This window comes from Pteropus vampyrus, unplaced genomic scaffold (assembly GCF_000151845.1).
Source record: "Pteropus vampyrus isolate Shadow unplaced genomic scaffold, Pvam_2.0 Scaffold75, whole genome shotgun sequence".
NCBI lineage: Eukaryota > Metazoa > Chordata > Mammalia > Chiroptera > Pteropodidae > Pteropus > Pteropus vampyrus.
This window is the reverse complement of record NW_011888856.1, coordinates 1,397,094-1,410,011: the sequence shown is the minus strand read 5'-3', so window position 1 is coordinate 1,410,011 and position 12,918 is coordinate 1,397,094. Positions and strand designations below refer to the sequence as shown.

The 12,918-nt window shown below is 42.1% G+C and overlaps 1 protein-coding gene and 1 pseudogene across 2 annotated transcripts in view; both read left to right on the top strand.

Annotated features, from left to right (window-relative positions):
- RP9 (RP9, pre-mRNA splicing factor) overlaps nt 1-12,918 on the top strand; it is a 167,805-nt gene that overhangs the window by 16,478 nt on the left and 138,409 nt on the right. The window lies entirely within an intron of this gene.
- On the top strand, nt 5,428-5,546 carry LOC111741286 (annotated as a pseudogene).

The window sequence follows — 12,918 nt, the reverse complement described above, 5'->3', positions numbered from 1 at the left end:
TCCAGAGCCCTTCTACACCTGCTTATTCGCCACCATTCACACACGTCCCCCCATTTCCACCCTTCAGGGGTGATCACTGCAATGGTGCCAGTAAGACACGTTTTCCTCATGCAGATACATCCTTGGGGAAGGCATCTGATTTTGCAGGAACAAATTTAACAGCTGACAAATGAAGCTACAACTATAAAGGAGGCAGCAGTTATGTTCAAATCAAACAGTACCGTAATAGCAGGTCCCTGCCACTAGAAACCACCCCAGAACCACTACGCAGTCGCCCACAGCAAAGACACAGGTGTAGGTAAGTTCTTCTCCCTCACTAATCACCCACAGCTATCAAGTTTCCTCCTTTTAATGCCTCCCCTCTTGTTACCAACACAAAGGACCTGAAGTCCTCTCAAGTTTTTCCTGAATAAACTACTGGTAACTTCTTGACTCATCTCTCCAGCATCCCACAGCTCTGTGACCCATACCACTTCCAGAATAATCTTTCTCACCCACTTGGTCCCCTCACTCCTGTCACAGTATTTGAATGGCTTGTCACAGCTTGTCAGGAAATGGGGAACGATGGCCACGTTCCTTCAGATGGCATCAGGCCCCCATTACCTGGTTTTCCCCTTTTTCATCTCATTACTCTCCCACTAACACCACAGGCTCTAGCCATGTGGGTTCCTCCATGACACCAACTTCTTTTTAAGAAGAAGGAAATCCTGCCAAATGACATTGAGGGCATTTTGCTAAGATAAATTGTTTGGACATAGAAATTCAATTGCTGTTATGATCTCACTTATGTAAAATCTAGAAGAGATTAACTCATAGGAAGATAGAATAGTGGTTGCTAGAGTCTGGGTGGTAGGGGCAATGGGGAGATGTTAGCCAGTTGAGGAAACCTAAGTCATTTCACTATACAAAGGGGGAAACCAAGGCAAAGACAATACTTAAAAACCAGCCTATTTATATAGAAACAAATTCAGCCCTAATATCAATTGTATAGCACTGCATATTGTGGTGGACTTCCTGATTCTAGGGATGTAAGAACTAAAAGTCCCTCAGTCCTAACAAAGTAAACATGGAACCTGAAAAATCAACTCTTAGATACATCGCAGTTAGGTTACAAGGCTAACTGCTACCCCCAATACTGGAGATATGTAAACATAATCACGACATACAGTAGCACAATCCCAAGATATAAAACTGCGGGAGAACTAAATGTTAGGTCAGGAAATCTGAACTGTTGACAAATTTGCAGCCTCAGGGGGATGAGTCTGAATTTAATACTTTTGGGCGGGGGAGGGTGTGTTCAGTTTTACCTGCAGTAATTCAATCAATTTAAGGTACTAGAAGAGAAGGAAAGGAATCACTGTGACATACACCAGAAGCATTCTATTCGTAACAAGTCGATAGAAGCTAGTTCAGAGCTGATCTGACCTAGGGGAAGGGAAATACTGATCTCCAAACTACCTTTCACATCTCGCTGGGAAGGGAAAGCATGTGAACTTGAGAACCCAAAGACAAAATCTAAGAGGCAAACCTATTCATAGTCATAACCATTAAACTATGATCCCTCTCCCATCTCCAATTACTTACCTTAACGCTTAAGGCCTATTTAGAGGTCTTAACCTAGGACATAATGCCTGGCAATCAAGCATTACAAAGGCACACTAAAAGCAAACTTGTCTACAAAACTTTGAGACAGTGGTTAAATGTAAATGAAGATGTACAATGCTAAGAAAAAGTGGGAGAAGCTCTATTTTACTGTAGACAGAGCAGACTTCAGAGTGAGGAAAGTGATCAGGGATAAAGAGGGGCATTACCTAACAGGTCACTCTTCAGTGAGACATAAAAATCCTTAATGTGCATGCCCGTGACAGAGTGAAACTGTGTGAGGCGAAGTGATAGAGCTGCAGAAACAGACTACTTCATCCAAAAGAATACACTGTCTCACTCACATGGAACAGTCACCAAGACAGACCACACTGTGGGCCATAAAGTATACTTTTACAAATTAAAAAAGTACATTATATAAGGTCTGCTCTTAGACAACAACTGATAATGTAGAAAACAAAGGTGGCTGTAAAACTCCAACTATTGAAATTACACTAAATACATGAGTGAATGAAGAAATCGCAGGAGAAATGTAAATGAAATCCAAATAAAAATGAAATCATTAACTGAAAACAAGAACTCAAGAGAAACCAGTATCAAAAACTAGTTCACTGATAAGAGCAAAAGTTGATAAGCCTCTATGCAGCCTGGCTAAATAAAGGTATTAACTGCCAACCCCATGGACATTAATAAGATAGGTTGTGTCTCAATATAGTCAACTGGTCTTTGACAAAGTAGCAAAGGCAACACCGATGTTTTTCACATGACCTCTGCACAATTTTGAAATACCATTTCAACATCTGTATTGATTAGCAGCAGGCTCTAGAAGAAAGCCAACAGAACACTTCCATAGAAAATTTAAGGAATTGGCTCAAGTCCAAAATGTGCCAGGTAAGCAGTCACAGTGGAGGCCACATATTGCAGAATTCATTTCTGCTCGGATTGCAACCTGGAAATGTCTACCAGGAACAGCTCCTTAAAGATTTCTACAGCTCGGTTGGAAGTAGGGACTGATAACCTCAAAAGCATTCACACCTAGTTTTCTACCTGGAAAAAAATGTTATTACAACACGCTTTACCTACAGCAGGGGACACAAATGAGTAAATTTGTCATTCTCTTTCCTACTGAGAAAAGAGGATCACCCCTTCAAGTCTCTGACCTGCCTATAGACCCTTCCCATTAAAGCACTGTGCTGAATGAAATCCTGGATATCTACCTTCCAAACATATATTGCTTGTCAGTCTCCCCCAGAGTAGTTTGGATCTCAACATAACAGGTTTTACCATTCATAGGCCTTGTTGAAAGTATGACTAGGTGCTGAGATAACTCTTCCAAGCAGACTGGTCTCAAAACAAAGTTCTAGTTTGACTACTGTGTGACCCTGAGTTAGTCACTAACTCTCCAAGTCTCAGGTCCCTTATTGGTGGAATGAGAGAATCATTCCTAGCAGAGTACCTGGCATACAGCTAGGTTCAATTTTTTTTTTCCTATTAAAGTGAACTTCGAACACTGCGCTTCTGAGCTGTCACAATCCCCTCTGTCAGGACAGGGTGAGGAAAGGCAGGTAAGACAAAGTATCAGACAACTTTCAGGCACCGGTTTACAGGGAGGGTCTCTAATCCCACTAAACCTCTGCAGATTCCTTACCTGCCCCAGGAACAGACGATGGATTACAGGTATAATTCTGGTACCAGAAACTTGGGCAGCGCTGCTGGGCCATGCCTTCTGGGTAATAAAAGGCATTATTTTCTTCGGAATGTGTGTTCTCTGAAGAGTTCATTTTCTAGGCTGAAAAACAGATGTTCACATTTAGGAAAGGACCGTCCCACTCAGCCCTGCAAAATGTCATGAAGGGAGAAAGTCATCCTCATTCCCCTTCAGAACTGCAAGGGTGGCAGATTTCTTACCTTCTCTCCCCGCTCACTTGGCATCAGGGTTGCAGAGGGCTGCACTGCATTCAGGACCAGGAGTGGAGCCCAAAGGCCGGGGCCCACGATGTGACAAGCAAGTCTGGGCTCCCTGTGCAGCAGCACCGTGAGAAGGCTGAGGCCTTGGAGGCTCAGGGGCAATTCAGCGCCGGGCCTCAAACGCAAGCGGCTGCACTCGAGGGTGGTGGCTTAGGCCCGGCCTACACTGTCCTTGTCCTCCACCCCTCCAGCGTGCCCAACCAGCACCCGCTCCGGACCGACACCCTCCTCAGTTCAGGAGTCCGTCCCCCCGGTTCAGGGTCTCTTCACCCATGGCTCACCTTACCCACCACCACCTCTCCTGCAAGCCACTGTGTTTTCACTCACCCGCTCACCCCCACACCCACCCCACCTACCGCCTCGCACGACAGCTGTTCCGAATTCGGTGCACCAACCTGTTCTAGTTCGAAGTCTGTGACTGGGAGCGTCTGCGGTGGCACGACAACCTGTCTCGAGCCCGACCTCTGCAACCCGGAGCGTCTATGGCCGTTATGGCGCTGGCTCCCGCCTTTATAGGGGCCAAGCCGCGGCACGAGCGCTGTGTGGCGCAGGCCCCGCCCCCACACCCTGCGCCGGCGCATGCGCCCTGTGCGAGGCCCCGCCCCCGCCGGTCTGCTGGAGGCGCGGGAAGAACCCCACCCGGGCTTAGGTGTGGAGGCGTGGAGCATCGCTCTGTACCACGCCCTGAGGCGCATCCTTAATCGTCCCTTCTGGCCCTCCTTCCTGCGCGAAGATGCCCTGGCGTTGGCTTTTCCAGAGGCCTGGACAGTTCCTTGTACCCCTCGTTCTTCCGGACTGTCCCCTCCGCTTAAGCGTGTTGAGTTCGGACAGGTTATTGCTGCTTCTCAGAGCTCCTGGTCTCCTACCCTCCTTGGGCCTAAAACTGCTGGCTGTTAAGCAAGAGGAGCTGACCAGGGAAAGGAGAGAGGGAGGCGGAGACCAGCCCGGACAGGGTACAGGCCCGGGAGGAGGAAGGTTCATGCGGAGGGATGCCCAAGCATGCTTACTGCCACCAGGAATAAAATCAGGAAGAAGAGGCTTTGGCAATTAGGATGCCATTGGTTAGGGAAAGTGCTGGGACAGGAAGCCACAGCAAGTTGTTTTGTGGGGTATTTGAAAGTGAAGCTGGCAAATAACAGACCGCTCTTTATTTGCACATGAGAGAAGGGAAAGACAGACTAGTACTTAACAGAAGTCACAGGATTGTAAGGATTGTGGGGCTTGGAGGCTTTTTAGTTTTCGTTTTTGGTTTTGGTTTGGTTTTTTTTTAGGTGTTTTTATCTCCTGAATGGGGAAACTGAAATGTTACAGATGGCACAGAGGAAGGGATGTTACTAAATGCTCTGATGGAGCAGAAGAGAGTGGCTGAAACTGGTTACAATGCTTTGCCTTGGACAGAACAAAGTCTTTGACTGAAATAGCTAAATGAAATCTTGAAGGCAGGAATTTCAGTGCATTAGTAGCTGCCGCTCTTGTTTTCTGTTTTTGTTTTTGTTTTTTTTAAGTCAAGAGGGGCAGAAATAGTACTTTCAGAGAATGAGGAATGACTGCCATTGTAGAATGACTGCCATTAGTGGGTAGAAATTGTGTTTGACCAGAAATTGCAGTGGGTGACACAAAAGGTTTTCTTTCAGATAAAGAACTCTGGAGATAAACTGCCTGAGAGCTGGTATGGTGGCTTCTTGGTATCACAAAGGACCCAACCATCTCTCTACTCCAACATCCTAAAAATTGACTTTCATCTTCAGCTTGCCTCATGATCCAAGATACCTATTCCAAGCATAAATCAGGGAGAAGAGAAGGCATACAGCAGCTTTCTGTTCTATCATCAGCCATGTTCTTAAAGAGTTATACTTAATCTATGGCCATGCCACCCTGTACACGCCCGACCCCGTCTGATCTCGGAAGCTAAGCAGGGTCATGCCTGGTTAGTACTTGGATGGGAGACCACCTAGCAAGACCAGGTACTGTAGGCATTTAAAAAAATAAATAAAGTTATACTAGAAAACCTACACAGCTTCAGAGTATAGCTCATTGGTTACCCACAGCTGAAAGGATGTGTGGGAGCTCTTGTCTTTTAGCTGGGCATGTTGTCAACTCTGAATAAACCGGATGCTATAACTAAAAAAGAGAGGAGAGCACAGATATTGACCAAGCAGGTAACTAACAGTGTCTGCTGCATTGCTTCAGGTAATTAAAGAAGCAGTATTTTCCTACTTTCATTTCCTCTATCTTATTCCCTGTCATCATCTTCCCATCTCTTCACAGCTAACTTTCTTTATAAAGGGCCATAAACAGTTAGTCTTCTCCACCTCCCACTCCTTCACGCAATGCAAATCTCGATTTTCTTGCCATTGTGCCTACTCGTCCACCCTCACCAAGGACACTAATGAACCAGTTGCTGCTAAGTGGCATGGACACTTTTTAGTCATTGAACATGACATCCCAGTTACCGGCCCAAATGGTTCTGTGCTGGCTGGAAAACTACTGCTTGGCTATCGCCCACGGGAACATAGGTTATCACCCATGGGAACATAACATTCTAACAATAAGCTTTCTGCTTCTGTACCCCTGCTTGCGCAACTGACCTGTAGGTCGACAGTTAGTAAATAGAAGAAAAATAGACTTTTGTGTTAAGACAGAATGAGGAATGAGATTTAGGGCTTAAAAACTCTGTACCTCTACATTTCAGGGCTGCTTAATTTGGGGTCTGCATACCCCTGGCAGACCCAGCTGGCTGAATAAAGAGTGTGTTTCCTATAACTCACTGATTTCTGGTGGTCTGTGTGTCTTTCGGGGGCTGGCGGCTACAACAGTTCTCCCGCTATCTGTTTGCCCTTCTTAAAGTCTTTTACTGGCTTCTCTTCCCAAATTTCTCTCTTTAATGTTCATAGTCTCCAGGTTATTGTCCTAAGGTTTCTCCCCTCTTATTCTACCTTCTCTCTACATTTTTCACCCATTCTCAGGGTTTCAAATAAGACCAGCTTACTGCTCACTCTCAAATCTCTATCTTCATACTACTAGACATTTATATCTCAACCAAAGATGTCCGTTGTTGTTAGGATATGCCAAATGATGAGTTTCATACACATCCTTGGGGGGGAAGCAATATTCCAACATACCGTTAACCACCGCATACCAGTTGGGAAGCTCTGTGAGACATGCATGTATGGACAATATGTTATTGAGACAATAAGTATAGTTCCCAACCCAGCCAAGCACATGATGTTGTTGTAAGCTTGAAATTGTTGTCTCTGGCAGTATTTCTGAGGTGTAACTACTTTATGTTGTCTAACAGTTGGGGAACTGTAAGATTTAACAATCATTTCTCTGGGGACAAGGGTGCACAATCCTTGAGAAACTCCGAAGTGTACCCTCTGAATAGAAGAAGGCTTTTCAATCTCCTCTTGGTAGGAGGTTAGAGCCCAGATTTCCCCTAGAAATAATATATTAGGTGTCCAGTGTGCTTTAACATCTCCTACTCTTCTTTCCACATATAATTTTCTTCTTTCATTTTTTTCTCCCATAGATCTGACTGTTTTCATTAGAGGCAAGAGAACTGGATTAAGGAAAATGGACTATTTGGATGTACAACGAACAAGAGAGTCATTATAACATTTGCTTTTTTAGAGGCCAAAGAGCTATCTGGATTCAATCTACTTTGAGTATTTTTTGGGGGAAAAAAAAAGATTATACCTGTAAATTAATAAAAGAAAGTACAAATTTTAAATAGTAATGGTATAGAACTAAAATATTTTAAAGATCAGTTTTAAAAATATAAGCTATTAAGGCCTAATTATATCATCTTAAAATTCATATGTTGAAATCAAACCAGGACTTCAGAATGTGACTATATTTAGAGATAAGGCATTTAATGAGGTAATTAAGGTAAAATGAGATCATGTGTGGTCCCTGACCCATGATAACTGATGGCCTTATAAGAAGATGAGATTAAAGACCATAACAAGTTCAGGCTCAAAGAAAGACCATGTGAGGGCACAGTAAAAAGGCAGCCATCTGCAAGTCATGGAGAGGCCACAGAAGAAACCAAACTTGCTGATGTCTTGATCTTGGACTTGTAGACATGAAAACTATAAGAAAATAAGTTACTATTGTTTAAACCACCCAGTCTGTAGTATTTGTTTTGGCAGCCCTAGCAAACTAATACATAGGCAATTAATATAAGAATAGAATACTGTGTTATTTTTTAGTACCATAATATGAAAAAGAATACCTGGAATGAATGGCTTTCATTTCCAATCAAAGGGAATATGATTGTTTTTATATAGTATTGCTAAACAAAAAATTTATAAACAATTCTAAATACTTTTAGTAGTCCTTCCCCCGCCAAACCTAGGTTTTCAACAAATGAAGCTGTACCTCATAATGTTTCTATGAATTCTAGCAAATTAATATGTCAGAAGCAACATAAACCTATATGTCTCTAGCAAATTAAGGACTATATTAGCCTGTTTCCTAAATACTTTTTGGTAAGCAAAACTAACTTAAAAGTTAGGGCATAATTATGACAATTCATTGTAGTACACATTATTATAAAAAGAGAAGTCACTTTTCGCCTCTGGAAAGCTTTCCTCCAAGATGCATGTTCATAGCTTGCTCACTTTGTCCATTTCCGCTGTCATTAACTCAGCCAAACAGCCTTCATTAACTTCTCTTTCTCATAGAACAGTAGGCTAACACTCACAAGCTTTTTGAAAGATTTTTCATTTTAAAAGGAATTATTTATCTATAATAAAAATCCATATCATGAATTAGCTCTGAAGACATAAACCTCAATACCTTTGAAAAGCATTCTGTATTAACTTTAATTGTGTTTTATGATCATTGTGAAGCTATAAACCCAATGGTTGGAAATATTTTATAATGACATTGGTAAGTAAGATAGGCTGAGAAATTCTACACTTTTAGGTTGGGGAAATTCTCCTGGACCATTTGAGTGAAAGCTATATAAGTAGTCAAAAAAAAATTCTACCAGCTCTATTTAGCATACATTTTCATAGTTCACTACTTAACTTCCCTTCAATTTTGTCTTTGGAAAGACTGCAGTTTGTCCTCTCCCCATAAGCTGCTGAGATCGACTGTGTTAAACAGCTAGTGCTGACACTATACATCACAAATAGGCAAAAAGTGTCCATTCTCTCTCCACTTCAAAGTGGAGAAAGGCACAGTAAAAGAGGAAAAATCAACTGAAAAAGAACCAGAGCACTGGGTTACAGGATCATTTATGCCACTAACTACCTTTGTGACCCCAGGCATGTAACTTCCCTGCTTTGATTACTCTTCTAGAATGAGGATAATGTAGCCCAACCTACTGCTAGGTTATGGATTATCTAATATTGTAGCATAATAAAAATATATATTTATATTTGGTTTTCTCTCTAGTTCCAGGCACAGAATTCTTAAAACCCTTGGAATTTCCTGAGTGATAGAGAAGAATTTTTGTTTTCATAATAAGCTCTTTTTGACCATACCTTAGTTTATGCTAATGAGGGATACAAGGTGAAGTCCCTAGACAATGACAGGGTGGAGACTAGTCACCCGAAAGACCAAATAAGATTAGAGAGTTTGACTTTTCAGTCCCCCACCCCCCACCTTCTTAGAATGGAAGAGTGATAGAAATTGAGTTCAATAAAAACTTGAACAAGGAAATTCTGAAAGCTTCGAGGTTGGTAAATACTTTTCCATCAGATCTGACTGTTTCCATAAGCAAGAGGAATGGGATGAAGAAAACAGGCGATTTGTACATACACTGGTGTGATAGGAAGGTGATGCACGAAGAGAGGGCATTGAAGCTCCGTGCTGTTCCTCACCGCCCCCCCAATACCTTTTCTTAAGTATCTCTTCCATTTGGCAGCGTCCTTTATAATAAACTGGTAAACATGAGCAAAGCACTTTCCTGAGTTCTATGAGCTGTTCTAGTGAATTTGTAAACCTGAGGAAGAAGTCATGGGAACCCCCGAATTGATAGCTGAGTGGGCAGAAATTTGGCAGCTTGGGCACCCCATTGGAGGCTGGCATCTGAAGTGGTGGTGTCGAAATTGAACTGAATTGTTGGAAACCTAGCTGGTGTCTGAGAATTGGTTGTTGTTTAGAAAAGGCACATTTGGCCTCAGAAAACCCATGGGATTTGCTAGAACTTCCCTAGCTCTGATAAACCTATGCTTTGGGAAAACCCTGGATGAAGGCAAGAGGGTTCTGATGAAGAATTTTTCTGATTCCTGATTGACCACGTGGTCACCCACGGTATGGAGCAGCAGCTGTCCTGCTAAACTAAAAGTTACCAATGGAATTTAGAACAAGAGATGGACTGAACTCCCAGGGAGTTGGTTCATTTGATGCTTAAGGAAATGAAAACCAATAAGAAAAAAAAAAAAAAAGTGAAATATACAATCTCTTGGTTATTGTCATCTGTAATTAAATCAAATTAAATCTGAAATTAAATCAAAAGAGAGCTGGGCTAGATCTTGACGCTGGACCAAACTCAAATTTTGGTTGGTCCGAGCTTAGGCCATAGTAATAAAAGTCCCCCCAAAGTGTATAAATATGCTGAGACAACAGAAAATACCTCTAAAACCTCTGGTCACCAAAACAGTAGTGGACACTAGGGGAGGGCAAAACCAAGAAACTACTGAAACCAAAGGGTTCCAGGTTCTGAAAGTGATTGGAATTGAGGGGTGGACGTCCCCGTGTGCTTGCCTGAAGTGGCCACCTGGGTGGATGAAATGAATAGACATGGGAGGGATTGCAGCAATGTGGAGATGGGCTGAATGTAGACATATTCCTTTGTACCCTTGGAGGTACAAAATGTCAATAAGAACTGTTCCGTTTGCCAACCAAGAGGCAGAATCCGCAGATACCTGTGTGGCAGATCCCCTTGAACGTGGCTGGTAAGTCAGACTGATGCTAGTAGCCCCAGGGACTATAAGTGGGTCTTGATAGAAACAAACAGTGCCTTAGGACTGAGCTTTGCTTTCACAGTGGTAGAGGCAAAGGCATTAGAGTACTATAAAAGAGCCTGAATGGAAGATATCACACCAAATTTGGACCATTGAATCATATCACATTTCTTTAGAATACAGCCCAGTTTAGATATCTAACAATGGGCAAAGAGATATCCTCCTCAGAATATTAGCTCCATAGAGAATTGGAACACTGGTTGTCTGAAATGGGGAGTGGGAGGAAGGACAGGTTTACAGGCCTTAAGGAGTGTGTGCTGGCACCAAAGACAAAGCAGGGAGTGTCCCTACTAGATAGATTCCCTTGTTTTTTGCTGATAGATCTGAGTCTGAGCAGCTGGGGGAGGGTACTGGTATGACTATGCACTTCTTCCCAAGGAGAGAGAAGTCTGACATGACAACTATACTTTTTCCTTCCCCCATACCACTTCAGCTTTTTTTTTTTTTCCTGCCTGACACAGAGGTCACAGGACCAGGACTGCAACACAAGTGCTAGAAGAAGGGTTGTTTCCTAAGCAAGAGACTATAACTATATTTTAAACTATTATGTCAGAATTCCTTAAGAGCCTGATAACAGTGGGTTGTGCTTTCACTTTATCTGGCAAAATTGAGGATGCAGCTATATTCCCTAGTGGTAAAAATAGCCCACTAGTTCTGTACCTATGTAGCTCTACCTTCTAGGCATAAGAATGGACTTATGGGGAGGGAGGTAAATACTAAACTCTGTTTCTGCCTACAATCCAGTCCAGCACAGTGGCCCAACCTAACATTCCTTCTGAAGGTGAAAAAGTTTTAGTATAAATGTAAAGAAGGAGGGATAAGTAGCTGAGGATAAAGGAATGAATAAATGGCTTATGTAAAGAGGGAAAAGCACTATTACACTAACACTTGGAAAGAGCCTCAAAGCAAAAGATAATCTTATCTCTTAGCTCAGTTATACTAGTTGCCCTAAAGGGTGAAGCCACTCCTGCTTTTGGAACAAAAGATCTCAAATGCAAGTGGCACACCTGACTGCCCGCCCCCCCTCCGCATTTACTTTCATAGGAAAGGATCCCGGACTTGAGAAAGCTGACATAGGTGGAGGCATTTTTTTTTTCTCCGTATGCATAGGTTTTATTTTGCTTTATCAAACAACCATCCTGTTATTACTAGCAATACAATGAATGAAAACCAACATTCATTTATTTTTACTTGTTATTCAAGCTGAGAAAGTAGACTGGTAGTTATTTCTAAGTCTGACAGACTATTTATTGGTTTATTCTCTCATTTCTGAAATGGACTTAAATTTTTTTCAAAAGTGACCAAACTCATGTATTAAAATGTGCTAAAGGAGCCCTCTGGCCATCAAATCAGAAGCGCCTGCCTTTTCTTTCATTACTTTTATCTGGATGCCTGAGAAGAACTTTACCCAGGCAGTTAATTTGGGAGGGCTCCTGATGATGGAGGAAGCTCTTCATTTAGTGGTTGGATGGTCATAAGTCTGCAAAGGAACATTCAGGTGTAGCACCTTCAGGGGCATTCATATTTCATACTCAAGATCTCAGCAAACACTGTCTTTCCTCTCTCTCCTAAAGCACAAACAAACAACAATGACAACAAAAAAATCCTTGCCTTCACCCTGTATTTGGATTTCTGCTAGAATCTATGATTAGAGGGTGGGAATTTTCAGTCTCACCCTTCAGCCTCCAGAGATGGGAGGAGAAGCAGGGCTGGAGATTGAGTTTGATAAAATTCTTGAACCTGGCACTATTAAGTACCCAATAAACATTGGCCATTGAGGCTAGTTCCTTTTCATGGTTTTTCAAAAAGCAGAGGAGAAAAAAGGCAAATGTCCTTTGATGTGTAATGTGTAAATGGTTAAACAACTGGCACATCTATATGATGGAATACAATTCGGCAATGGAAAAAATGAAGTTCTGAAACACAGAACCACTTAGATGGACCCCAAGGGCATTATACTGAATTGATTAGTGGCTTCCAGGGGATTAGGTTTGAGGTGAGGGTGTTTATAAAGCACAAAATTCTGAGGACTATACACCAAGGACAGTAAAAAAAAGTACTTGCGAAAACTCATGAAATTCAAGAAAGATGCATAGTTGAGTTTCTGTATTGCATCTTATTTGTTTTAACAAAATTGTCAACTTATTTGTTTTAATAACCGTGCTATGGTTTATAAGATACAGTTGTAAGATGGTATCATTGGCAGAAACTCTGTGAAAGGTACAAGGGAATTATCCGTATTATCTCTGCAACCTCTGTGGGAGTCTAAAATTACTTCAAGGTGAAAAAATTTTAAAAATTGGAAAGAAAAGAAAAAGAGTACAGGGAGGACAGAAGAGAGAGGAAGGAGGGAGGAAAGAAGGAAAAAAGA